The sequence below is a fragment of the Pongo abelii genome, chromosome 9, assembly GCF_028885655.2.
Source record: "Pongo abelii isolate AG06213 chromosome 9, NHGRI_mPonAbe1-v2.0_pri, whole genome shotgun sequence".
In the NCBI taxonomy this organism is placed as follows: domain Eukaryota; kingdom Metazoa; phylum Chordata; class Mammalia; order Primates; family Hominidae; genus Pongo; species Pongo abelii.
The window spans coordinates 22454428-22480972 of NC_071994.2; positions in this window are offsets into that span (position 1 = coordinate 22454428).

The window sequence follows — 26545 nt, forward strand, 5'->3', positions numbered from 1 at the left end:
GAAGAGAGAGGGACAAAAGTCCCTCAGCCCTGACAGTCCTGGCAATGGAGAGTCCAGGTTTGGAAGATGCTGCTTGGGCAGCTGGGGCTGGGCTGCCTTGCTGGAACGTGGAAGTGCCCAGAAATGAGGGAGACCAGAGCCAGCCATCCTGCCAGGCGGGCACCAGAGGGACTGTCAGGAAGAGCCCTTGCAAATCAATGGCAAATGATGAAAAATGCAGACAGATAAATAACTTAAAAAGACCCAGGCTTGCTGGAAATGGTCTCTGATCTCAGCTCAGCTCCTGGGCAGCCAGGCTTACATACTCGATTTTTAATCAGGGGCTACTGGGTGAAGACAACTGGGTTTTTTTGGGTTGCTCTGAAAGTAGGCTCTGCCTCTGTCTTCCCTGCTGGGCTGCTTTCGTGCTGGCCCCAGGTATGCCCTTCTCCCCAGCCTCAGCATCAGAAAGGTCACTGTCATTTGTGGACAGAAAGGTGGAGAACATAGGTCTGATCTCAGAAAGGTGTGTTCAAGACCCAGCTCTGCCACTTAAGTTATGTATTTTGGGGGCAAGTCACTTAAATCTCTATGAACCTCAGTGGCCTCATCTGTGAAATGGGGGTAACGATAGTGCCTCTCTTCCTGGGATTTTGATATACAATTCTTAGCACACACAGTTCCTACAGAGAGGAAGTGCTCAGTCAGTGTTAAAAGAAACTGAGCTGAAATTCTGGGGAAAACCCAATCCTGGTTCTGCTTTTCCTCTCTAAACTTTAGTTTCCTCCTCTGTAAAAATATGTGCATTCAACTATGTCCACCTCCCATGGTTAACATGAGGGTCAAGAGAAATGCTGCACGGAGGATGCCCAGCCTACAGTGAGCACTAGATAGTGGTAGCTGTTCTTGTTATTGCTGGTGTTGCTGTTGTTGTTTCATAAGAAGACTGAGATGAAAGAGCAAATAACGAGGTCACTACTGTAGGATGGAGTCTGGGCTGGGGAGGGAGCTCTTGTAGGCTGGACTCCTACCTATCCCAGAGTCCTTCATCTCTCCTTACTGGAGTAAGAAACGACGTGGGGAGACACCCCTCATGGTCACAAAATGCAACCTTGGGCTAGGCAGGGGGTGCTGGTCAGTTCAGCATCGTGAATAGAACTAGAGCCTCGGCATCAAACAGGCTACACCTGTCGGCTATGGAACCCGCAGCAAGTCCTTTCAGCTCTCTAAGCCTCAGTTTTCTCATCTGCAGAACTCCCCCCAGCACAGCTGTTAAAGTCCAGTGTAAAAGACTTAGGGTCTGGCTCACAGTAAAGGCTGATTGTTTTTAAAAATTATTATTTGGACAGACTCAGGGTCCCCAGCACTTTGGAGGGAAGGGAACCAAATCATCTTTCTTGTTTGAATGAGGGAAGAAGACACAAGAGAGGTTGTGGTCATACCCAGTGAACAGACCCCAGCAATGCCAGGCAGCATGGGCAGGGAGCAGCAGGGGAGCTGGCACCTCAGCCACCTGCTGAGCCACCATTCTGCCCACTCTGTCCCCTCCAAAGGCCTGATTTTCAAGTTGATACCATACATGTGGGGTCGTCTGAGTTGCCCAATACCTCCTCCAGCCAACTGGACTCTCCTGGGTGTCCGGAGATCATCCCTCTCCTTCCCCACCCATCTCATCTGAGTCCTGGCCTGGTGGATGATCAGTGCTCAATGAGGGGAGTTGCACACTTGTGCACTGTGTTTCTGTTTACAAACATATCCACGCCCATCATCAACTTTCAATCCTACAGAATGAATGGGTCTTACCAACCCATCTCACTATTTCAAATGGACCGCAGCTGGTGGAATCTAAGAATACTCCCATCACACCTTGGGTGGTGAAGATTCTTCTAAAATGCTAGGTGAAGGCTATTAGGTGTTTGGTTTGGGGGATCTTTTTTGTGTGTACTCCTTGCTGCATTTCAGACCATGTGCTGTGCACTTTACTGCTGTCATTGCATTCAATCCTGATAACAGCTTTGTAAGGTAAGTGTTGCTATTGCCCCCATTTTGCAGGTGTAGAAGGTGAGAGTCCTCATGTAGTTACTCGCTCAGGGTCACACAGCCGTGGGAATAGAGCTATAACTAGAGACCAGGTCTTTCTACCCCCAGACCCACAATCCCAGCCACCATACTCCTCTGCCCACCATTTTCTTCCCCAATTCTGCAAACCTCTTTCTACAAGATGTCAGTATTGCTCATCCCGGTGGCCTCCTTCCACCTCATCCCCTGCACCCAGGACAAAGTAAGGCAGAAGGGGCAAACATAGGAGGTGATGTAACACGATTGGGGTGGCGCAACTGATAAGTAACAGATCCAGGATTAGAACTGAGGCTGTCGGATCCCAGAGCCTGTGCTCCTAACCAGCACACGCTGTCACCTCCAATCATATGTAATTAAATTAGTATTTAATGATCTAGAATTACATTTTATGACAGAATATGTACAGTTGATGAAGTTCTGTGTTCATGGTTCTCACACACTGCATTATGATGAAAGGTTCATTCATTATCATTAAGGGGCCGACAAAACCACATATGTCCAGTGTTTGGGGGACACAGTCCCTGCAGTGTAGGGTGTCACCAAGTGGTTATTGAACTCCTATAGAGCAAGGACTGGGTCTCAGTCGCCTTTTCAGCAGCAGCACCTAACACAGTGCCTGGCACAGTGCTGGTACTTAGAATTAGAGTAATAAATGAAATAAATGAATGGAGGAGTTGGCCCTCCAACCACGTTTTCTGATTTCCAGTGCTCTTTCCTTTATATCACAACCTCAAAGCTTTTGAGTTTGGGGAGCACTGAGTGGTACCAGGGCACATCTCAGGAGAGGTATGAACTGCCAAAGGGTGGACTGTGGACCGCAAGTTGGCCAAGCATGTGGGCTCTGAACTCAGCTTGCCTGGGTTCAAATTCTGACTCCACTACGTATTACTTATGGGACTTCAGGCAAGTTACTCAGCCTCCCCCTTCAGCATGAGGAGTGGCCACAGTCAAGGCTTTAGGGATAGGAAGTCACCTCCACCTGGGCAGAAGCAGCTCCATCTCAGACTCCACTAACAGACAAGGCAGACGGGGCACCGGCAGACGGGGCACCTGCAGTCGGCATCTGAATGCTTCTCCTCCCTCAGACTCCCCTTGCGGCCAGCTTTGTACTCCTGCCTGGCCAAACGCATAAAGCCTTGTTAATAATGAATAGGCCCCTGTCTGCCTTACTTAACACTGAAGCTCCAGGCAGATGCACAGCCCTTTATAAATGATCCAGTCCAGCCGATTAGGCCCCGTGGGGCGCATTCCTGCAGCCAGCCTCTTGTTCCCCGTAATGGAATCATAATGTTAATGTGATTTCAATTAGGGCTATGTTACAGAACACAGGTGCTGGAGTGAGCCTGAAGGCGGGGAGGCCTCCTCAGGGACTCATTTTCCTGGGAAAGGTACGCGTGTTTCCAAGCCCTCAGGAAAAAGCAAGTCACCCCGGCTGAAGGGAAGGCATGAAAGCAGGGACGAAAGGTATCAGAGCCCACACTCCCGGCTCTTCAGGGGCCCCAGACTTGTTTCTTATTCAACTTGAGTAGCAGGCCCCTTTTACAGGAGAAAACGTGTCTTGGGGGCCCCTGAGATCCGTGGGCCCCAATTTGAGAAACAACGGCCCAAGAACCAAAATCTTATCCCAGGAAAATGTCTTTCTGTTGTGAATTATCACTGCAACAGAGATGAATAAATGATAGATGGCTTTTTTATTTTTCTTAATAAAAATAGCTCACATGTATGGAGGCTTCACTATGTCCCAGACACAACTTTTAGTACATTATGTGTATGTACAACTCATTCCTTGGATTTCATTATGAAAATGAAAGCACACAAATATTTTTTGGACAATTTTCTTTTTCTTTTTCTTCTTTTTTTTTTTTTTTTTTTTTGTTGAGACAGAGTCTTGTTCTGTTGCCCAGGCTGGAGTGCAGTGGCACAATCTTGGCTCACTGCCACCTCCGCCTCCAGGTTCAAGTGATTCTCATGCCTCAGCCTCCCGAGTAGCTGGGATTACAGGTGTGCGCCACTATGCCTGGCTAATTTTTTTGTATTTTTAGTAGGGATGGGTTTTCACCATGTTGGTCAGGCTGGTCTCGAACTGCTGGCCTCAAGTGATTTGCCTGCCTCGGCCTCCCAAAGTGCTGGGATTACAGGCGTGAGTCACTGTGCCTGGCCATTTTTTCGACACTTTTCATAGAATGCAAGGACCCCCTAAGGACACATTTCCAGATTGCAGTCTGAGAAACCGCAGCCTGAGGTAGCTGGGCCAGATGGGACCTTCAGGGAGCACTGGGCCAGTTCTCATCCTACAGGTGAGGAAGCCAAGAGCCAGAGATGGGGAGGGACTTGCCCAAGGCCTCCTTGAAAGTCAGTGGCCAACAGGACATCAAACCCAGATGCCCTGCCTCCCAGGACCGAAGCCCTTCTTCCTTCCCCCATGCTCATTATAAAGAAAGTATGGGGAGAAAATAAAAATTATCCCAAATCCTGCTACCCAGAGATCTCCATTGCTGACATCCTAGAATATCCTTCCAGCCTTTTTCTCCAAACATATACAACTGGCCCTCCATATCTGCAGTTTCTGCATGTGCAGATTCAACCAACTGAGGGTCATAAATATTCAAAAAACTAAAACCAAAAAATGTAACAATAAAAATAATACAAGTTAAAAATATACTACAGCAACTATTTATGTAGCATTTACATCGTATTAAGTATTATAAGTAATCTAGAGATGATTTGAAGTATATGGGAGGATGTGTATAAGTTATATGCAAATACGACTCCATTTTATATAAGGGACTTGAGTATCTGTGGATTTTGGTATCCACAGGGGATCCTGGAACCAATCCTGTAGGGATACTGAAAGATGACTGTATGCACTTTACAGCACAAAATCGGATAATAGTGACTAGGCTATTTAGTAATCTGTTATTTTTCCCCATCTAAATATAGCATGTCAACTGGGCAGCACTGGAGCATTTATTTCTGATACCCATGTCATTCTAATGACACCCACAGGCTCAAGGTGGCCTTTTTTGAAGGTCTCATGTTGCCCAGGTTCTCCCATGACTCCTTTATTGCAAACACTAAAAGTGATTTGCATTTCTCTGATCAGGTCTTCAATTCATGCCTCCATGCCCTTGTACTTGCTGGTTTCTACCAGCAAAGCCCTTCTCTGCTTAGCAAAATCGCACTCAGCTCACGTATTACCTCTGCAGTGAAGCCTTCCCTGGCTACTCTAGCATCGTCCTCTCCTCTCCCTGTGCCCTTATCTTCTTGCAATGCTTCTACAGGATGTTTTATCTGGTCCTGTTCGAGCATCTGTCACTTTGTATTTCTACTGTACAGGGTGTCCATGAAATCTGGTAACAGGCAAACATACAGCATGTTGTCAAAGACATCTTTCATATGTAACATATGCATACATTGTTATGACTTTCTAGGCTTCTGGACTTCATGGATACCCTGTATTTTCACTGGTCAGTCCCCTTCATTCCATGGTGAGTGCTGGAAGTCAGAGAAACACTATCTTCTTCATATTTGTATCTCCAAGGGAGTATTTAGGTGATTATTGATCACAGTTTCCTCATCTGTGACATGGGACCCTCTGGATAGTGGTAGATGAGATAATGCAAGAAAGCAATTAGCACAGTGACTGATGCAAAGTAAGCTTTCCATAAATAGTGGCTATTACTGTTGTAGTATAATTGCTATTGTTATTAAGCCTGTGGCTTTTTGAACAAGGGATGTGCAGAGTGAGGGAGGGATGACTGAATGAACAGATGATGGATGAATGGATAATGAGTGAAAGGATGAAAATATGGATGGGTGATAAAGGGAGAAGGATGGATGATGAATAGAGGCCGGATGGATACTCTTAGAATGGATAAATGGGAGGATGGAAGGATGAGTGGATGGGTGGATGCATGGATGGATAAACGGATAGATGGATAGATGATGGACGAATGGGTGGATGGCTGGATGATGGATAGATAGGTGGGTAGGTGAATGGGTACATAATGGATAAGTGGGTGGGTGAGTGATGGATTGATGAATGAAGGGTCCATCTTTTCCTTTCATAAGTAAGGATAGAAGAAAGGAGGCAAGAGGTTGACAGGAAGACCAAAGGTCTTGGTGGCTAGAGACAAGAGTCAAAGGCTGCTTGTTATCCCAGCCTTCTACCATAGCCCAGATCTCAACTAGGTCTCATAACTTAGCCTCCCAGTGACTGTCCCTAGGCCGACTTGAGGTTATGCCTCTGGAATAAGAAGAGATTGGCTGTGGAATAGCTGAAGGAGCAAATGTAGGGCTATAAATCTGCCCTTGGCCGAGAGGCTTTCTTAGAATTCACTGTGAAGTTCACTGACCATGAAGTTGCTCCTTGGGGGAAGGGAAGCCCTAAGCTCTCCTCCACTGGCAAGGAAGAGTGAGTCATTACGGTGACCTGAAGGCTGCAGAAGCAAACACCACATTGCTGCCCAGCTGGCCCTAGCTGCAGGTCCTGAGGGGCCTTTTCAGACACATCCAGGAGAGGTCTCAGGGAATGATCCCCAACCAGCCACCCAAGCGGGATTATAGGGGGAGTGAAGAGCAGGGCAAGCCCCTGGGAGGGAGCTTGGAGGGGTCCCAGAATCCTGGAGCACCAGCACCAGCAGGGACTCAGGGATCCTCCAGGCCACCCCACCCATGGGGCAGATGGAGACACAGAGGCAAGAGAAGGTGGTGGCTTCCCCAGGTGCCCTGCAGGTCAATCAAGGGTGGAGTCGGCGCTTGAATGCAGGTCCCAGGCTGTGGGGTCTCTCCAGTCCTCATTGTTAGCTATTCCTTGGCTGTGGGGTGAAACCACCCAGACTCTCCAGGAACCCCTGAGGCTTCTTAGGCAGGGCGTGGCTGGAAGCAGTCTCCTTGGAGCTGGTTTATATTCCAACACTGGTGTGTCTTTCACCACAACCCCTGTAATGTTCCAGGAGTCACTCTCCAGGATTCTTGGATGCTGAGCAACCCTCCCAGGCCCTGAGGCCGATAAAAGAGTGTTGGATCAAGTCCCTCTCTGCTGGGTGAGCCCGTGGTGATTATTTCTGGAACTGACTTGAAGAAGTCAGGAAGACAGAACAGTGGCTTTTCAGGAGCTGCAGGTCAGGCGGTGCCCAGTGGAAATTCAGCCACACCCGAGAAACCCACATCCTTTTGTTGGGGAGCCAGAGTGCCTGGGAGGGGCGTCCTGACTCCTCCCCTTACTAGCGTGGGCTTCAGGGAGGTACCTCCTCTCTTTCTGCATTTCATGGCTGAAGAGAGGGGGATGGGGGCGAGGGATGCCAAGAAAGGGTGGCCTGCGAGAAAAGAGGAAACTTAGGATGCATTTGGGCCTGTTTACCGAAGGCCTGTTTACCCTGCTCGTTGCACCCAAATCCCACTGAAAACAACAACGAATTTGGGGGGAAAAAATAGAGCAAGACCTCCTTTTTTTTTTTCCTTTTTTTGAGACGAAGTCGCCCAGGCTGGAGTGCCGTGGCGCGATCTTGGCTCACTGCAATCTCTACCTCCTGGGTTCAAGTGATTCTCCTGCCTCAGCCTCCCTAGTAGCTGGGACTACAGGTACCTGCCACCACACCCAGCTAATTTTTGTATTTTTCGTAGAGATGGGGTTTCACCATGTTGGCCAGGTTGGCCTCGAACTCCTGTACTCAGGTGATCTGCCCACCTAGGCCTCCCAAAGTGCTGAGATTACAGGTGCCATTTTTTATTAAACCAGAAAGTATACATGCTGCTAAATGCCACAAATATGAAGAGGGCACAGAGAGACGAGGAGGAAGCGAGTCTCCCTACAGACAGCACCATTGGGAGGCCTCCTCTGTGGATGATAGGGTCTGTGGGCAGCTCAGGCCTCAGGGTCATGAGAAACATCCTTCTGTAGACCCAGTTCAATAGCACCGGACAGTGGGGGGTGAGATGGGACGTGCTGACCGGCCATGTCTCCTGCCTGGCACCCAACTCCTCCCAGCACCAGGAGACTGCTGGGGCGAGGTAGAGGAAGGAGGACGTTTGAAGGCCTTTGCTGAGTCTTGGCAAACCTCAGTGCTGAAGTGGGAGGTGATGTATGTCCAAGGAATAACAATAAAGGATTTGGAAGGAGCGTGTCTGCTGGGAACAAACCCTAGTCACTTTCTGGGTTGCATACCTCTCTCTTCAATATCATCCTGCAACAAATGACTGGCTGTGTTCTAAGGTGAATTATAATCACAAACGAACCAAAAAGGGACTAAAGAAAACAAAAAGGCAATAGAGGTAAGGAACGTAAGCAAAGACCACAAGAACTGACGTCAGGAGAGGACTTATTAAACAAACAAAAAACACAGAGGGAGAGTCAGACACACAGTGCTCCAGGTACTCAAAGAGATTGCAGGCAACCCGACCTCCTTAATGAGCTAAAAGATGTCAAGGTTTCCAAAAAGCACTTATGAGGCAACAGACAGAAAGACAGCAGCTCTCAGGAAAGAAATAGAAGCAACAAATAAAGACATTTTGAAATTAAAAAGACATATGGGCTGGGTGCAGTGGCTAACGCCTGTAATCCCAACAATTTGGGAGGCCAAGGTGGGCAGATTACTTGATGTCAGGAGTTTGAGATCAGCCTTGCCAACATGACGAAACGCTGTGTCTACTAAAAATACAAAAATTATCTGGGCGTGGTGGTGGGCATCTGTAATCCCAGCTACTCGGGAGGCTGAGGAGGAGAATCACTTGAACCCGGGAGGCGGAGGTTGTAGTTAGCCAAGATCGTACTGTTGCACTACAGCCTGGGTGACAAGAGCAAAACTCTGCGTCAATTAAAAAAAAAAAAAAAGACGTATGGATACAAACAGCCAACAAACATATGAAAAAAAAATGCCCAACATCCCTAATTATCAGGGAAATGCAAATGAACACCACAATGAGCTACCACAGTACTCCTGCAAGAATGGCCATAATTAAAAAGTCAAAAAATAATAGATGTTGATGTGGATGTGGTGAACAGGGAACACTTTTACTCTGCTAGTGGGAATGTAAACTAGTACAACCACTGTGGAAGACAGTGCGGAAATACCTTAGAGAACTAAAAATAGAGCTACCATTCCATCCAGCAATCCCATTGCTGGGTATCTACCCAAAGGAAAAGAAAGTCATTATACGAATAAGACACCTGTATGCATATGGGCATAGCAGCACAGCTCACAATTGCCAAAATATGGAACTAATCATATTCAACCAATCATGTTCCAAAATATGGAACCAACAATATTCAATCAATGAGCGGATAAAGAAAATGTGGTATATATACACCATGGAATACTACTCAGCCATAAAAAAGGATGGGATAATGTCTTTTGCAGTGACTTGGATGGAGGTGGAGGCCATTATTCTAAGTGAAGTAACTCAGGAATGGAAAACCAAATACCATATATTCTTACTTATAAGTGGGAGCTAAGCTACGAAGATGCAAAGGCGTAAGAATGATATAATGGTGGCTGGGCACGGTGGCTCACACCTGTAATCCCAGAACTTTGGGAGGCTGATGCAGATGGATCACAAGGTCAAGAGATTGAGACCATCCTGGCCAATATGGTGAAACCCCATCTCTACTAAAAATACAAATTAGCTGGGCGTGGTGGTGCACACCTGTAATCCCAGCTGCTCAGGAGGCTGAGGCAGGAGAATCATTTGAACCCAGGAGGTGGAGGTTGCAGTGAGCCAAGATCGCGCCACTGCACTCCAGCCTGGGTGACTCCGTCTGAAAACCACCCCCCTGCCAAAAAAAAAAGAATGATATAATGGACTCCGGGGACTCGGGGCAAAGGGTGAGGGGTAAATGACTACATATTGGGTATAATGTACACTGCTCGGGTGACAGATGCACCAAAATCTCAGAAATCACCACTAAAGAACCTACGCAGGTAACCAAAAAACACCTGCACTCCTAGAACTATTCAAATTTTTTTAAAAAGAAAAAAGACATTATGAAAATAAGAAAAACAACTCATGGGATAAACAGAAACACAGAGTGGAGAAGGCCACATAATGAACATCTGGGGAAAAACACGAATGTAAAGAAACAAACAAAACATATACCAATAGTTCTATTAATTTTCTAGGGCTGCTGTGGCCAAGTACCACAAGTACTAGATGGCTTAAAATAAGAGAAATGTAATCTCTCACAGTTCTGGAGGCTGGAATTCTGAAATCCTGTTGGTAGCAGCATTGGCTTCTTCTGGGGGCCCTGTGGGAGAAGCTGCTCCACAGCTCCAGCCTAACCTTCTAGGTGTGGCTGGCAACTCTTGGCAGTCTTTGGCTTCTAGCTGCAACAGCCTAATCTCTGCCTTTGATGTTCCACGCATTGTTCTCTCCATGTGTCTGCGTCTCCCTCCTCTTCATATAAGGACACTAGTCATATTGGATTTAGGGCCCCTCTAATCCAGTGTGACCTCATCTGAATTAATTACATCAACCCTATTTCCCAATAAAGTCACATTGTTAGGGACAGGGCATCAGGGCTTCAACATAGCTTTTTGAGGCCAGGCGTGGTGGCTCACACCTGTAATCCCGGCACTTTGGGAGGCCAAGGCGGGTGGATCACAAGGTCAAGAGATAGAGACCATCCTGGCCAACGTGGTGAAACCCCATCTCTACTAAAAATACAAAAATTAGCTGGGCATGGTGGTATGTGCCTGTAATCTCAGCTCTCCTGCCTCAGGAGGCTGGAGATTCTCCTGAGGCAGGAGAATCACTTGAACCCGGGAGGTGGAGGTTGCAGTGAGCTGGGATTACGCCACTGCACTCCAGCCTGGCAACAGAGCAACACTCCATCTCACAACAAACAAACAAACAAAAAAAAAAAAAAAAAAAAAAAACATAGCTTTTTGAGAGGATCCAACTCAGCCCATAACAGTTATAGGAAAGACTAAGAGACATGGAGGACAGATCAGAGGCAGACAATATTTGCACAGTCAGTTCCTGAAAAGAGAAAGAGAACAAATGGAACAATGATGTAAAATAGTCTGACATAACAGGGAAAAACATTCCTAAAATAAAGATTTGAATGTGAATATAAAAGATTGATTCAAGACCATCAGCATCAAGCATTATACGCTAATGAAGGTATTGAAATAAAAGGCTAAAGAATCATATGGGAGTCCAGGTAAAAAATCTCAAGTCACGTGAGTGGGGGAAATCAGGCTGGCTGCAGGCTTCTCTCTAGGAACACGCCAGAGTCTGTGGGGCAGAGTCTATAAGCTCCCAAAGGATAGAAAGTATGACCTGAGAAATTTATACCCAGACAAGTTCCTTCAAATGGAAAGGCCACAGACAGACAATCTCAAGAGTTCTAGAATTTAGGGAATGAGTGCCTCTTAGTCCTTCTTGAAACAAAAAATTAGGCAATGAAATGTAGCCAACAAAGGGATTTATTAAAATAAATAGCTCAGAATGGAGAAGCCAGGGTAAACATATTGGTGATAAGCTCTGAATCAATTTAAATATAGAAATAAAAATCTTTGTGAATTTGGAGTATAGGACACAGTGCAAAGGTTATATAAACATCAACAATAAAACTAATATCATTAAGTGACTAACGATAATTGGGAGATCTAGTAGAGAAGCAGAGAGAAACTGTGAATCTGCTAATTTCCTCATTTTTCACAGCAAGAGTCAACCAGTAAGGGATAAAGTTGGAAAAATGTCGTTTAAAAAATAACATAATTGGCTGGGCATGGTGGCTCACGCCTGTAATCCCAGCACTTTGGGAGGCCAAGGTGGGCGGATCATCTGAGGTCAGGAGTTCAAGGCCAGACTGGCAACATGGTGAAACCCTGTCACTACTAAAAACAAAAAATAATTAGCCGGGTGTGGTGGCAAGCACCTGTAGTCCCAGCTACTCGGAAGGCTGAGGCAGGAGAATCTGTTGGACCTGGGAGGCGGAGGTTGCAGAGCCAAGATCATGCCACTGCACTCCAGCCCGGGCAACAGAGCAAGACTCTGTCTCAAAAAATAAAATAAAATAAAATAAAAATAAATAAATAATAACATAATATAATCTCATAATTAATATTTTACAGAATTATGTTTCTTAACTTTAAAAAGCCTGGTAAAAACTCATATCACTTGAGGTAAAAAAGGATTTATCTAAAATTAAGCGGTTCTTTGATTTTAATTTACTAATTTATTTTTTAAGCTTTTTATTTTAAAATTTTATTTTATTTTTAATTTTAATTTAATTAAATTAATTAATTAATTTATTTATTTATTTTTGAGACTGGGTCTTGCTCTGTCACTTGAGTACATTCCGGGTTCAAGTCATACTTCCACCTCAGCATCCCAAGTAGCTGGGACTACAGGTATGCACCTACCATGACTGGCTAATTTGCTAATTTGTTCATTGTTTTGTACACATAGGGGTCTTATTATGTTGCCCAGGCTGATCTCGAACTCCTGGCCTCAAGCACTCCTCCCCCCTCAGTTTCCCAAAGTGCTAGGATTGAGCCATCATGCCTGGCCCTATTTTTAAATTTTTTTTGAGGCAAGGTCTCACTCTGTCATCCAGGCTGGAGAGGTTCAATCACAGTTCACTGCAGCCTCAACCTCCCAGGCTCAAGCCATCCTCCCATCTCAGCCACCCAAGTAGCTGGGACTACAGGCATGCATCACCAGCCAGGCTAATTTTCATATTTTTTGTAGAGATGGGGTTTTGCCATGTTGCCCAGGCTGGTTTTGAACTCCTGGCCTCAAGCAATCTACCTGCCTCACCCTCCCAAAGTCCTGGAATTATAGGCATGAGGCACTGCACGTGGCTGAAATAATTTTAAATGTACAGAAAATTTGCAAAGTGCTCCCCATATGCCCTCCACTCAGCTTCCCTAATGCTAACATCTTACCTGTTTGTCCAAATTAAGATATTAACATTGATACAAGGCTATTAACTAAATTATAGGCTTTATTTCACCAGTTTTTCCACTCATCTCCTATTTCTACCCAAGGATTTCATCCTTTAGTAATCAACATCTCCTTGGTCTCCAATCTCTGACAGTTTTTCCGTCTTTCCTTGTCTTTCATGACCTCGACACTTTTGAAGAGTCCTGACCAGAAGTTTTGTAGAAGATCTCTCAATTTGCATTTGCGTGATGTTTTCTCATGATTACATTGAGATAGATTTGGGGGAAGAACACCACGAAGGTAAAAATGCCTATCACGTGGTATATAGTATGGACATGACTTATTACAGGTGACGTTAACCGCAATCACTTAGTTAAGGTGGCATCTACCAGGTTTGTCTGCTGTGAAGTCACTGCTTTTCTCCTTTCATACTGTATTTCTTAGAAATGCATGACTAATCCAGCCCTTACTCAAGAGGAGGGGAATTCATCTCCTCCTCCTTGAGGGAGGAGTATCAAAGAATTTGTGGACATAGATTAAAATCACCACAGTAATAAGTAAGTATTTTGGAGAGGAACTTTGGGGACTTCATCAGTGGATCTTGCCTGCAGTCATTAGCACTTGTCTCCTAATGGTGATGCTCTATTGCCCCCATCCTTCTTATTTGGAATATTATTCACATGATTACACCCCACATTTAGTATCTGGAATTCTCTATAAAGATTTGTCTCCCCTCTCCCCCATTTATTTATTTAGGCAATCATTTGTTTGTACCAGTATGACCTTGTGGATCTTTATTTTATTCTTTGCATTATAATCCAACAGTATCATGATCTATTTTGTTGTTCAAATTATTCTAGCCCTGGCCACTGGGAGCTTTTTTCAGGTTGGTCCCTCTGTCCTTTTTCCTTTCTATTACCTAATGGACTTGATATTTTAGAGCAGTTTTGGGTTTATAGAAAAATTGAGAAGTGCACAGTGTTTCCATATATTCCCTCACACCCCCACTCACACACACACACCTTCTCCTGTTATTAGTATCTTGCTTTACTGTGGTACATATGTGACAATTGATGAGCCAATATTGATATATTATTTTTCACTAAAGTCCATAGTTTACATGAGTAGTCACTCTTTGAATTGTGCATTCTGTGGGTTTTGACACATAGGTACTGACATGGGTCCACCATTATAGTATCGTACACAATAGTTTCATTGCCCTAAAAATCTTCTGCTCCACCTAGTCATCTTCCCTCTTTCTCCCTGAACCCCTGGCTACCACTGATCCTTTTACTGTGTTCATATGTATTCGTCCGTTCTCACATTGCTATAAAAAACTTCCCGAAACTGGGTAGTTTATAAAGGAAAGAGGTTTAATTGACTCACAGTTCAGCATGGCTGGGGAGGCCTCAGGAAACTTACAATAATGGAAGAAGGCGAAGGGGAAGCAAAGAACCTTCCTCACAAGGTGGCAGGAAGGAGAGTGAACGCAGGAGGAACTACCAAACACTTATAAAACCAACAGATTTCCTGAGAGCTCACTCACTATCATGAGAACGGCATGGGGAAACCGCCCCCAGGATTCAATTATCTCCATCTGGTTTCTCCCTTGACACGGGGGGATAATGAGGATTAAAATTCAAGATGAGATTTTGGGTGGGGTCACAGGCAAACCACGTCACCATAGTTCCAGAATGTCACATAGTTGGGATCATACAGAAGCCTTTTCATGTGGGCTTTTTGGAGAGAGAGAGTCTCTCTCTGTCACCTAGGCTGCAGTGCAGTGGTGTGATCCTAGCTCGCTGAAGCCTTGAACTCCTGGGCTCAAGCAATCCTCCCACCTCTGCCTCCCAAGTAGCTGGGACTACAAGCACATGCCACCATGCCTGGATAGTTTTTTTATTTGTGTAGAGCTGGGGTCTCATTATGTTTCCCAGCCTGGTATGGAACTCCTGGCCTGAAGCAATCCCCCTGCTGGCCTTGGCCTCCCAAAGTGCTTAGATTACAGGTGTGAGCCACTGTGCCCACCCCAGAGATTTGTTTTATTTTGTTTAGAAGTGGGGGGGAGGTCTCAGCAGATTGGCTTCTTTCAGTTTACAATATGCATTTGAGGTTCCTCCAGGTCTTTTTGCAGCTTTATCGCTCATTTCTTGTTATCTCTGAATAATATTCCATTGTTTAGATGTATCACAGTTTATCTGTTCACCTATTGAAGAACATCTTGGTTGCTTCCAAGTTTTGGCTATTATGAAAAAGCTGTTGTAAATATACATGTGTGGGTTTTTGTGTGGCTCTAAGTTTTCAACTCATTTGAGTGAATACCAAAGAATACAATTTCCAGATTGTATAGTAAGAGTGTGTTTAGTTTTGTAAGAAACTTCCAAATTGCCTTCCAAAGTGGCTACGTCATTTTGCATTTCCACCAGGAATGAATGAGAGTTCCTGTTGCCACACATCCTCACAGCATTTGGCACTGTCGGTGTTTTAGATTTTTAGCTATTCTAATAGGTGTGTAGTGGTATCTTGTTGTATTTTGCAATTTCCTACTGATTTATGATGTTGAGCATATTGTGTCCTTTTGACGTGCCTCCATCCTCTTTGTTTCTGTAAGCACTTTCTTTCTGGCATTACAAGATGCTCCAGGTTCATCTTACCTTTTCTCTGTATATTAGTTCATTATTGAATTGCTATAAAGAAATACCTGAGACTAGGTTAGTTTACAAAGAAAATAGGTTTAACTGGCTCATGGTTCTGTAGGCTATACAGGAAGCATGGCGCTGGCATCTGCTCACCTTCTGGGGAGGCCTCAGGGAGCTTTTACTCATGGTGGAAGGCACAGGGAGAGCAGCCATCTCACTTGGCTGAGTGAGGGCAAGGGAGAGCAGGGCAGGGAAGGTGACACACTTTACAACAATCAGATCCCACAGAACTAACTCACCATCACAAGGATAGCACCAAGCCAAGCGGGATCTGCCCCCATGATTCACACAGCTTCCACCAGGCTCCACCCCCAACACTGGGGATTAGAATTCAACATGAGATTTGGTAGGGATATATATTGAGACCATATTTTTCTGCCTCTGACCCCTCAAAGCTCATGTCCTTCTCATATTGCAAAATACAATCATGGCTTCCCAACAGTCCCTCAAAGTTTTAACTCATTTCCGTATCAACTCAATCAAAAGTCCCAAGTCCGAAGTCCAAAGTTGTATCTGGAAATGAGTTCCTTTCACCTATGAGCCTATAAAATCAAAACAAGTTATTTACTTCAAAGATACAATGAGGGTACCAGCATTGGGTAAACATTCCTGTTCCAAAAGTTAGAAATTAGCCAAAAGAAAGGGGCTATAGGCCCCACACAATGCTGAAACCTGGCAGGGCAGTCATTAAATCTTAAATAGTCTCCTTGCACTCCACGTCCCACATCCTAGGCACACTGGTGGAAAGGGTGGGCTCTGAAGGCCCCGGGCAGCTCTGCCCTTGTGGCTTTGCAGGGTTCAGCCCCCATGGTTCCTCTCACGGGTTGTTGAGTGCACACTGCTTTTCCAGGCAAAGGGTGCAAGCTGCCAGTGAATCTCCCATTCAGAGGACTGGAGAATTGTGGCCCCCTCCCACAGCTCCACTAGGCAGTGTGCCAGTGTCGACTCTGTGTGGGGGTTTCAGCCCCACATTTCCCCTCCACAGTGGCCTTGTAGAAGTTCTCTGTGTGGGCTCTGTTTTGCAGCAGGCTTCTGCCTGGGCACACAAACACAGTCTTTCTCATACATCCTCTGAAATAGGCATAGGCTGCCAAACCTTCACTTTTGCACCCTGTGCACCCACAGGCTTAACACCATGTGGAAGCCACCAAGGCTTACAGCTTGCATTTTCCAAAGTGGCAGCTCAAGGTGTACCTGGGCCTTTGTGAGCCCTGGCTGGTGCTGGAGCAGCTGACATGTGGGAAGCACTGTTCCAAGGATGTGCAGGGCAGCAGGCCCTCTCCCTCCAAACTGTTCTTTCTTCCTAAATTTCAGGGCCTGCTATGTGAGAGGCTGCCTCTTAGATCTCAGAAATGCCTTTGAGGCCTTTTCCCCATTGTCTTGGCTATTAGCACTTGGCTCCTTTTTAGTTATGCAAATTTCTCTAGCAAGTGGTTGCTCCACAGCCTGCTTGAATTCCTCTCCCAAAAAAGATTTTCTTTCTCTGCTACATGGCTAGGCTGCAAAATTTCCAAATTTTTATGCTTTGCTTCCTTTTTAAATATAAATTTCAACTTTAGATCATTTATTTGCTCCCATATCTGAGCATAGGTAGTTAGAAGCAGCCAGGCGACATCTTGAGCACTTTGCTGCTTAGAAGTTTGTTCTTCAAGATACCCTAGGTCATCACTAGTGGAAGCAGGTACTTCGCATGGCATAGCAGGAGCAAGAGAGAGACAGTGGAATGGAGGGAGGTGCCAAACACTTAAATAACCGGCTCTCACAAGAACTCACTATAATGAGCACAGCACCAAACCAAGAGGAATCCACCCCCATAACTCAAACACCTTCCACCAGGCCCCACCTCCAACATTGCAGTTTACATTTCAACATGACATTTGAGTGAGGACAAAATATACAAACCATATCACTCTCTTTCAACCCTAGAATCGGCCATTTCTCCAGGCAACCCAAGTTTCTTTATTGGTGAATGTTGTTTAGAATTCAAGATGTGAATGCAAGGCGGGGCATGGTGGCTCATGCCTGCAATCCTAGCACTTTGGGATGCCAAGGCGGGTGGATCACCTGAGGTCAGGAGTTCAAGACCAGCCTGGCCAACATGGTGAAACCCTGTCTCTACTAGACATAATAAAAAAAAAAATTAGCTGGCCATGGTGGCGCATGCCTGTAATCCCAGCTACTTGGGAGGCTGAGGCAGGAGAATCGCTTGAACCTGGGAGATGGAGGTTGCAGTGAGCTGAGATCATGCCATTGCACTCCAACCTGGGCGACAGAGCAAGACTCTGTCTCAAAAAAAAAAAAACAAGCCAGGCACAGTGGCTCATGCCTGCAATCCCAACAACTTGGGGAGGCCGAGGCAGGCACATCACGAGGTCAGGAATTCAAGACCAGTCTGGCCAACATAGTGAAACTCCGTCTCTACCAAAAACACAAAAAATTAGCCAGGTGTGGTGGTGTGTGCCTGTAATCCCAGCTATTCGGGAGGCTGAGGGCAGGAGAATCGCATGAACCCAGGAGGTGGAGGTTGCAGTGAGCCAAGATCACACCACTGCACTTCAACCTGGGCGACAGAGCGAGATTCTATCTCAAAAAAAAAAAAAAAAAAAAAAGATGTGGATGCTAGGTGCACTTGTTGGCACTGAAGTGTCACTACTTCTAGGCCGTCTCAGAGGCAGAGCTATGACATATATGTATCTATACATAAGTATATTTCTGTCTATATCTATCTATATTTACATTAAAATAAGCCTGAATGCACACTGACTCTAATGCAGCATTCTAGCCTTCATTCTAGCCTCCTCATTTCCCCATTTGTAACTTTTTTCTCCGAAAGAGAAAAACCTAGCTCTAGTTATGTACAAAATGTATATTTATTTGTTCAACCTAGCATACAAGCAAAGTAATTTTAGGATTGCTAACCTGGACTGCCCTGAGAAACAAATTAATGACAGTAGTGTTTGTGTTTTACTCTTTTCCTCTTTAATCTTACAGTATCCAGTCAAAACATCGTTTTTCATTTACTTGGGTCAGCTCCTTTTTCCTCATTGAACTTGGCTTTTATGCTTTTAAAAAGTCAAATAATATTAAACATGATACTTTCAAGTTGGGAACAGGATATTTAATATGCCATATTATTATAGTACACTTCTTCACTTTTCCTGCTATTTGTCTACCCATGCTTCTCTCTGTATGTATGTATAAGGAGATATCTGGAATTGCATGAATCCAATGTTAAAAACAGTTGCTTCTAAATGATGGAATGTGGAGTGATTTTTTTACATTATTCAGATACTGTTCCATTATTAATTTTTATAATAAGCATATATTATTTTTTACGGAAAACAATAAATTGTTGTCTAAACTAAGGGAGGAAATGGGCAACAGGTGAAATATTGCTGAGGGGGAAATTCCTACTGGATTTCATGGAACAGAGATCATTTCTGAGCCTGATGAGAGTCATCACTTCTGGCAGAGTTGGTTGAGGAGTAAATGGAAGGTAAGGATAAGGCAGGTGACTAAGATGAGTGCTTCTCACCCTAGTAATTATCGTTCCCTGTTGTGTGACTGAGAATCACACATTCAAACCTGTTTCTGGTCCCCATCCTGCAGAGGTTCAATTCTGTAAGTCTAGGGCAGAGCAGATCACTGGGTTTTTACCAAGCTCCCAGGTACTGCTGGTCCCCAGTCCGCACTGAGTGGCACTGGTGCGGACATGTCACCTGGGAAGGTTAATCAGCAGTGAGAGAGGCAGGAGAGGAAGACGGCTGGGGTGGCTTGTGGGCTAAGGGAGCTTGCTTTGTTCAAATTACTTTTATTGATGTTTATTTTTTGGATGCATCTAATGATACATAAGCACAAAAATGAAAGAATTACCAAAGGAAATAGATAAATCAAAAACCTGAGTGGGAGATTTTAGTACACCTTTCTCAGTAACTTATAGAGCAAGCTGACAAAAAACAGTCACTAAGTGTATAGATGATATGAATAACATGATTCACAAACAATGCCTGGGAAACACAGAGAAATACATCAAGTACTGACAGAATTATTTTCAAGGGCACACGGAATTTGCCAAAACAATCCTACTGGGCCGTAGAATAAGTGTTAACAAATTTCAAAAGATTGAAATAATAGGACGGTCTGGGTTTTGGCCACTGTGAAATCAATAACCATATAACTACAACATTTTCAAATGGTTAGAATTGTAATACATGTCTACTTTTGTAACTTTTTACTTGGAAATAATTTTAAATTTACCAAAAAAGAGTTGCAAAACTAAAAATAGCAGAAAGACCACTCATAGAGCCTTTACCCAGATTCATTTAATTGTAACATTCTATCCCTTGGCTTTATCATTCTCTCCCTTCTCCTTCTTTTAAGTGAACCCCCTTAAAAAAGGGTCCCCCAGACTCCAGTAGAGCTGCCCCAGTTGAGGCTACACAGAACAGAGCTGAGCCTTACCCAAAAGTAGAGATTTGTAAGCTAAATAAATGTTTCTTTGCTTGTTTTTATTTTGATTATTTTTAAATTTTTTTTGAGACAGAGTTTTGCTCTTGTCACCCAGGCTGGAGTTCAATGGCGTGATCTCGGCTCACTGCAACCTCCGCCTCCTGGGTTCAAGTGATTCTCCTGCCTCAGCCTCCCAAGTAGCTGGGTGACAGGCACCCGCCACCACGCCTGGCTAATTTTTGTATTTTTAGTAGAGACAGGGCTTCACCATCTTGGCCAGGCTGGTTTCAAACTCCTGACCTCAGGTGATCCCCCCACCTTGGCCTCCCAAAGTGCTGTGATTACAGGTGTGAACCACCACGCTGGGCCTTGTTTGTTTTTAGAGACAAGGTCTCACTCTATTACCCAGGCTGGAGTGCAATCAAAGCGGTGCAATCAAAGGTCATTGTAACCTGAAACTTCTAGGCTCAAGTGATCCTCCAGCCTTAGCCTGTTGAGTAGCTAGGACTTTAGGCATGCGCCACTGTCCGGTTAAATTAAAGCCAGTGAGTTTTGGGGTGTCTTGTTATACGGTAATAGAAACTAGAACAGACACTGTGGAGCAGGAGAGTGCGTGGTCCTGAGATACATTATTTCCAGGGGACCAGTCTACCCTAGGCGGTGGTTTGCTCCCTCTGCCCTGGTGCAGGTAAAGAAGCAGCTGAGAATTCACTCATTTAAAGTTGGAGTTTCATAGGTGGGTGAAAAAGATAGATGGAAGAAAGGATTCAGGAATTGGCAAGAGTATTATTGAAGAGGTGAACCGCTGAGGATTCTAACCTGGATACAAAGAAGGGGAAGGTGGGAGATGGTGACCAGAAAGGAAGTAAACCGAGAGGTCAGGGCACTCAAGATCCAGTGAAGGCGAAGGATGGTTGTCATGGAAGTAGCTCAGTAGACAAGATGGAATCCAGGACCAGGATCTAGCAGCAAGCTGCATTAGCAATCCTGGCCACAGGGCATGGCAGTTTGGGGTCTTGATGAGGACTTGATGGGGACTGGCTACTGCTGATTGTCTTTCACATTTCGGCCTTCCCTGACCTCCCAGCACCCCTCTGTCGAGAGCCCTTGCCACACTGAATTCTCATTGCCTCTTCCCTGTTTTGCCTTCCCAATAACTGGCTCTGTGCTTTGGTCATTGCTCTGTCCCCAGCACCCAGTCTGGCACATCTGGAGGCTAAATGAACCAATGCTTGGATGCAGGGATTGATAACGGACCTCCAAGTCCAAAGGGTCTTTGAGAATGAGGGGAGTCCAACACCCTCTCAGCCTCATTATTTCTGCCCCACCTTCCATTTGGTAAAATGTGAGACCAGAGAGGTTAGGAGACTGCCCAGCGTCACACAGCAGACCAGCCCTGGTGACTGAAGCCGCAGCAGGATTAAGGGAGAGAAGAGGGGACTGCTGGGAGGAGACCTCTGAACCCCTGTTCTGTGATATGTCAGCACTAGCTGGAAAGAGGGATTCCCTCCTCTCCTCTTACCCTCCCCACTCCACCAGCTGCAGGGGTTCAAGCCCGGCCCAGGGGCCAGAGGTGGCTGCCCTGGAAATTTGGCAGCCCATGAACTTAAGCCTCACCTTGCTGGGCAGGAAGCCGGCTGTCACCTTATATCCTAAGCATCTCCAGGTTTCTGGGGAAACATCTGGACTGACCCAGCTGTATTCTACTCCTTTCTCTTTACCCCACCACCCCATCCCCAGCAAGTAAAAGGAAGAGGACAATTAAAAGGAAATCCAGAGGAGGGAAGGTAGTTTTAAAAGCCAGGGCTGGGGCTGCCCTGGGAGCGAGGAGGTGCCCAGAGGAAATCCCAGTAAATGAATGTTTATTTTAATGGGAGGTGAAGGGAGAGGGGCTCAGACCAATTCTTGGGGGATGGGGAAGGGGAAGGGCAAGAAGAAGACGCAGGGTCTGGGCTCACAGATGGGCCTTTGTGAGCTTCCCGGGGCTGCCCAGTGAGTGGGGAACCAGCCAAGATGCTCAGGCAGACAGCGAGATGGGAGGCAAGGGGTAGGGATGGAGTGAGAGGCTGGGGCTGCCAGCAGAGCCGGGCCAGGGGCACTCTAGCTCACCCTTGCCCACCTTAGCAGGAGGACCAATTTGAACACATCCCATCCTCAGCAGGAACATCTCCCCAGCCTGGCCAATTGGCTTGTCCTCTCATTCTTGCTTTCACAAACTCATTCATTCATTTGTTCATTCATTCATGCACCCATTTCTTTTCTCCTTCACTCCCCACCCATTCACTCGCACTTATTCCTTTGCTCCTTCAGTCACATCTCCAGCATCCCCTGGGCTCTTATGTACCCCAACTCGAGGCTAGGGGCCAGGCAAACAATGACCAATCAGCCCTGCTCCCCACCAAGGGAAGGAGTGGGGAGACCCTCAGCTAATCAATCTATGCTAATAGGGTGGGAGCTGGGACAGCCAGGAGCACAGGTACTATGGGAGCACTGGGGAGGCTGAGAGGTTATGGGGCCGGTAGCCTTCCCAAGGCTGTCTCACCTTTTAGGATCCAGGGTCCTGTGTCAGGGAACTCAGGGGTCTGTCCTCATCTCCAGGCAATGTCCTGGAAGGCAGCCACATCCTGAGTGCCTAGGAAACCTAGCCAGACACCGGAGCCTCTTCCTGCAGCTTCTCTGTGCTGTCCTGATTCTGGTCCAAGTGGGTCCCTGTCATCTTTGATGGGGCTGAGGACCTTCTCAATGACCAATCAGACCCTAATATTCTTCAAGGTCAGGTTCACTTCCAGTCCTTACTCATCCCACAGCTCTGTACCAAGTCCTTAGGGAGTATTCAAACTCAAGGCAGAAATGCTACATTCAATTGCTCACTCATTCATTCAGCAGACATTTACGGAGCAACCCCGCTATGCTGGGGCACTGTTCTGGATCCTGGGGGTCTACAGTGAACAAAAACAATTAAACATCCCTGCCTTTGCCTGCTGCGGTGGTTCATACCTATAATCCCAGCACTTTGGGAGGCCGAGGAGGGAGGATTGCTTGAGCCCAGGATGTTGAGGCTACAGTGAGCCATGTTTGTGCCACTGCCCTCCAGCCTGGGTGACAAAAAAAGGCCCTGTCACAAAAAAAAAAAAAAAAAAAAAAAATCCCTGCCCTTATAGAACATCTTTCATAAACAGAGATGATAACAAAATGAGTAAAATATATAGAATGTCAGAGTGCAATGGAGAAAAACAAGGCCAGGGAGAAGGTAGGGGCAATAATGATAATAATCATGATATCTATCTTTTTTTTTTTTTTTTTTGAGATGGAGTCTCGCTCTGTTGCCCAGGCTGGAGTGCAGTGGCATGATCTTGGCTCACTGCAACCTCCGCCTCCTGGGTTCACACCATTATCCCACCTCAGCCTCCTGAGTAGCTGGGACTACAGGTGCCCGTCACCACACCTGGCTCATTTTATGTATATATATATATATATATATATATATATATTTTTAGTAGAGACGAGGTTTCACTGTGTTAGCCAGGATGGTCTCGATCTCCTGAACTCGTGATCCTCCCGCCTCGGCCTCCCAAAGTGCTGGGATTGCAGGCGTGAGCCACCGTGCGTGGCCTAATCATGATATTTATCTTAATTCCAATATTAAGAGGTGCATCAGACACTGAGAAACCTACAGGCTTTTATCTCGCTTCATGCTCATCACTGGCCTACAGGTTGGTTCTGTGATTAGCTCACCTTTTGTGAATGACAACGTAGTGACAAGCCAGGTGGAATGGAGCCAGGGCTCAGTCCCCAACATCTAGGAGTCTGGTCTGAGGTGGAAACAGAGAAGGAAATAAATATCCCCCAGCCACAGGTGGCACCTCATCTTGGGGCCCCAACCATGGGCTCTCTCTTCAGCTCAGACCCTAGGAGGGCTTCATTGATTGGTGACCTTGCTGTGTGTGGCTTCTGTCTGGGGAGGGCCCCAGGACTGACCATATCCCAAGGCCTCTTAGGGGATCCCACCTGCCCCTGGTCAGCAGCCGAGAAGCAGTGTGCTTGGGAGAAAGAACGCTGGGTGGCAGGCTGAAGGTCTGAGCTCTAGCCCCACCCCACTCTCACCTGCCTTGTCAATTACACACGTCAAGGTCCAGCCACTTCTCTGCATCTCATTCTCCCACAAATTAAGTTTTAGGGAGAGCCAGTGACTCTGGAGGGAGAAAGATGAGAAGGGGAAGCTGACTTTTCATTGCTACCCTTTCAAATTATGTAAACTTTTGAAACTGTACATTACCCATTAAAAATAAAATCTTAAAAAAAGTTTAAACTTAAGCCCTTCCACATTTCCTCACCTTCCTGAAACTGCAAGGACCTGCTTAGGAAAGTTCCTGACTTTATCCTTGGGCCTGTCTTGCCGATAATGATATCTCAGGGACTGGCAGATAGCAGGAGCCTCCCCCAACACCCTCTATATTCGCTCCTGTGAACGGTGGGTGCATCTGCCTTCCCCATGTACACGCCTGCTGAAGTCAGGCCCCTTGGAACACACAGGCTCTCCTTTGTTCACCCCAGAAACCCCTTTCCCACCCACAGATGTGTAGATAACACATACACACACACACAGAAATGCACAGACACAGAGACATACACAGAAATGCATAGACACACTCTCACACAAACATAAACCTGCACCGACACACACACAGATACACATGTGCACACACACTCCCACCCTGCCCACTGGGTTGCTTTGCACACCCCTTAGTCAGGGATGGAGACATATTTGCTAAATAATAAATGAATGCTGATTCTCAGATCCAGGAAGCCAGACAGCCCGGCTGGGCCCTGCCTGTCTGCAGCCTCCCTGCCTCCCCAGCTCCCTGCAGCCTGTTTGAGTGGGAAGACAGTGCAGAGCTGGGGAGCAGGGCAGGGAGAAACTGCTGAGCTGGCGGGGCTGGCTGGGGTTGGCGGTGACATTTCTCTTACAAGTTGCTGCAACTGGGAGAGCTGGCATTGGGTGAGGGGGTATCTAAGAAGAAGGGAAGGATAAGAGGGAACTCTGGGAGCATTGCTCTGGCCTGGCCTGGGAATGTCTCCCGCCTCACGCTCCCATGGTCTCTAATGGACTCTCCACACCCTGCAAGTACTTGGGGGCCAGACCAGCTAGGCCACATGTGCTGGGGCTCCCACGCCTTGAGTCATGTCTTCTGTGGCCTGACCCACCCAGCCCAACTGGATTGCTTCTCTGCTAAACTTGAACTTGATTCTCTCCAGCTGCAGCACAGTTCATAGGGAGAAGTTATCAGCCCACACTTGTCCTGTGTGGAGTTTTTCTGGGGGGCCTCTCAGGGATCTGGTCACAGGATCACTGGGGGAGTTGTGGACAGCTCCTGTTGAGCTGCGGGTGGTTGTGGTGGGGGAATAGGATTGAGCTCAAACTGTGGGGCTGAGATGGCTTGTTGAGGGCAAGGCACTGTTCTGCCCCTCAGAGAAGTCTGCCTGCACCTGAACCTCTGCGGACACTGCTTCCTCCAGGGCACAGATGTGAGCTCAAGAGGGAAGTTGTACACATCAAGGTTCCAAATTAGAGCCCTGGTTAGAGGCAGACCTATTCCAGGGGTACATCTGTATTAGTTCATTCTCACGCTGCTAATAAAGACATATCCAAGACTGGGTAATTTATAAAGAAAAAGAGGTTTAATGGACTCACAGTTCCACACGGCTGGGGAGGCCTCACAATCACGGCAGAAGGCAAGGAGGAGCAAAGTCCCATCTTACATGGCAGCAGGCAAGAGAGAGTGTGTGCAGAGGAACTCCACTTTATAAAACCATCAGGTCTCAGGAGACTTATTCACTGTCATGAAAACAGCATGGGAAAAACCTACCCACATGCTTCAATTACCACCCACTGGGTCCCTCCCTTGACAAGTGGGAATTATGGGAGCTACAATTCAAGATGAGATTTAGGTGGGGACACAGCCAAACAATATCAGCATCTAAGACAGAAAATCTAACTGGCTCTGGAAGGCCCTTCAGGAATTGTCTTGTCTAGTGGTTCACAATTTGGGGTTTTATGCACCAGTTGAAAATTACAAAAAATAAAACAGGGGTGCTGTCTGACAAGATTACCATCTACTAGCCCTTATTTCATAAACTAAGTGACACTCTTGAACGTCAAAACTGTTGGAGGAAGGTGGGCGTGGTTTCACGATAATGTACAGTTCTTCATATGGAAACACTTCTCTTTTCAGAAAGCCCAATACTTGGTTTTCTCACTTGGAGATAAAATCTCATCCTCACCATCCCAATGGGCAGGATGGCATTTGGAACAATGGGGAAACTGAGGAAGGCCCAGAAAGAAGGGAGGCATGGAACCTGCACAGTGAGGGGCTGAGGGGATCAGAGGTCACATCTTTGGACTTCAAGTCCAGGGCCCTGTCCCTGCAGCTGATTCCCCAGAGCTACAA